Below are 3,216 nucleotides of genomic sequence, written 5' to 3'. Positions count from 1 at the left end.
TTTTTAACTGTCTAAAAGATAAATCTAATTCCCATTTCTACCAATGTAATTCAATTCTATAATCTTTTGGTTCAACGAACTCTTCTTTTTCTTATTTTAAAAATTAGAAAAAATGAAGAGCAAGAAAGTTAAAAGTTGATCTACATCGATAGAAACATAAGAGGGTCTTATGTACTGATTTTGAACTTCCTGAGATTACATCAATATTATAATTTTTTATTCAATAATATAATGTATATAATATAACACACGTTACGTACATTGTTGAGTAGGAAATTATTACATACCCAGCAAATATTAACAACAATAATATAACTGTTATCTGTCAGTTACAATGTTCTACTCTATAGTACGTTATTATAATTTAACATATAATAGTTGCATAATATGTAACAGTTATATTTTTGAGGGAAATTATAACTAAAGTCATACTATTGTAATTTTAGTTAGGGTTTGCTGGATAATATTAATTATGTTACTTAATTAGTTTACTGGATATATCAACTATTATAAATAAATCGCCTATATTCAATATCGATATTATAAAAAATAATAAAAATTTATAATTTTTTTAATATAAAACTATTCTTCCAATTTTTTTTTAAATATGTATAGAATTTGTGAAAAATTCTTCCCTACGTATACGTAACGAAAAGCTTGCGTTTATAGTTTACATAACTTTTTTACTCGCTTTTGTGTTATACTTTTTTCCGCGTTTCTTCAATTATTTTTCTAATAGTCAAACAACAACTTAAACTTAATAAAACTTATCTAATTTCTCACCTAATTATTCTATTTATGGAGATATTGAAATAAATTAAGCGAGAATAGAATCTTTATTTCAATCACTCACACACACACACACAAACGAAATATCTCTTCTACGTAGAATATTTATAAATAAACGAAAAAAAAATTTTAATTCTGACATTGGACCTTATTATTTGAATATAATGAAGCCCAAATGAAAAAATAAAATAAAAATGACAAAAAGAAAAAAATAAATTTAAAATGACAAAAATCATAAAAAGAAAATCCCTTAGGAATTTAGTCTACTCTTAAACATCATAGTTATCTTTAATTTGGTCTGTAATTAATTTTTTTATTGTTTGAAATTTCTGCAATTTGAATGAAATTTTAACTCTTTAATAATTAGCAGCATCGGAAATCATTATTTTTTAATATATATGCTCCACACATAACAAACAAATAATAATAGCCGTAATAATAATTTATACATATAAATGAGTCTTATTTAATAAAAGTTCACTATTTTCTAGAAAAATATACTTATTTATATTTAAAGAAATCGATTTATTTATTATTTCTCTATAGCTAAAAAATTGAATATAATATTACGATATATTATAATAATCAAAATAATGTATGCTAAGTGAACTTTGCAAACTTTGTGAATTGTTATAAAAATGTCTCATACACACTTTGTCATAAGTATTTGTTGCATTAAACATACGTGTTGCTGCAATTCTTTTTTTACGACACATCTTTTAAGCATATACTCTAGGCGTAAAGCGCATTTTTAAGTAATAAATTTAAAAGTGGGTTTTATTTAGTACTTTGGTACCTTATTCGACTTAAGGTACCTTATTAAATTAGTTTCATAAACAAATATTTAATTTTATATTAGATCCATTATTATTATTATTATTATTATATTATTAAAATGAAAATGCTTCTACAGCATAGAATATTTTAGCAATATTACAACATTTGAGCTGTATTGTAGAAACATTGAAACGAATATTCTTTATTATATGAATTGATTGACCTACCAATTTTCGTTAGCCGCTATAAATATAGCGTGATTCGTGCTTTACAACGCATCATCAGACATGACTTGACAGAGTACGAGATGTCCTCATTCAATCGACACAAATTAAAAGTAACATAACATCGATGTCATAATTTTGCACTCAACAATATAACAATTACATTGTTAAATGCGAAATTATAACATTGTTGCGTTACTTTCAGTTGATGTTGACTGGGCATATAGCGCAGAATATTTTAATAATGTTGTAATAAAATATTGTAACGTTCCTGCGATGTAATAGTCCTGGAATAGTCTAATATTGCTTTAAAGTTGCTACTGTAGATATTTTATAGATATTCTGTCCTATACGAATTACGTATGATGTATACTAAATATGATGTATACTAATATTAAATCGATTACTAAATCGATTGTAGGCGACACTTATAATTAGTAATAGTAATTTTAGAAACAAATGTGACATTGATTGATTTGGTGATGCAAGAATATATCTTATATATCTTATTGATCCCTTAACTTCTTACACATGAGATATTCCGCTATTGCGTACTTTTTATTATCAAACATGATAATAGTAAGTAAAATTTTATTTAAAATTTTTTTTTTAAAACAATAATTACTAGATATATAAGTTTTTATAAAAAATTTGAAATTTACATAATACATATTTGTAACATCATTGATTATAAACACAATAAAAAAATAAAATTAGTTGCTTAGTATAAACATCAACTGCGCAGCGTAAATAATTGAGCGATCGATATCTGCATGTGTAATTATATTACTCTGAGAGTGCAAACTCTACTCGCTAACTTTAATCACTTATAATGCTGAAATTATCGTGACTTTGATATTTTCGTGTGTTAAGACTTTTGACTTTAATCTTTAGAATGTTTGCAAATGTGTACTGTTACGTAAAATATCAAATAAAAAATAAATATTAAAATTGTTTTAACTGCGTATTTGATATTTAACAGTACACATTTGCAAACATGCTTCTGTCACGAAATATAAAATTATGAAACTTTTCTTTTACATAATGTAATTATCTTAAAGATCTTATGCAAAAATTGATAAAAACATATAATATTTTTATCACGATCGAAATGTAGCCACCCAAGCAGAACAAGTCAAAATGACATTAAAATGAATCGGAAATGATTAAAAAATGATTTTTAATGGTCATTTTCAAATCATTTGGACATCATTCTAATATTATAATGACTTGTTGCTCTGCTTGGGCAGGTCCTAGCTGAGATAATATTTTTCACAATAAATTATTTGCAGTCTTTAAAGATAATTATTATTATCAATGTAATTAAATTATTTGTAAATTTAATTTATGATATTACAATTTTAATTTTAGTTTGAGTTTTATTTCAAGATAAAAAATTAAATCCAGGCGCAATTTAAATAGAATT

Source organism: Trachymyrmex septentrionalis, unplaced genomic scaffold, assembly GCF_001594115.1.
Source record: "Trachymyrmex septentrionalis isolate Tsep2-gDNA-1 unplaced genomic scaffold, Tsep1.0 scaffold66, whole genome shotgun sequence".
NCBI lineage: Eukaryota > Metazoa > Arthropoda > Insecta > Hymenoptera > Formicidae > Trachymyrmex > Trachymyrmex septentrionalis.
Note: the sequence above shows the minus strand (reverse complement) of the source record.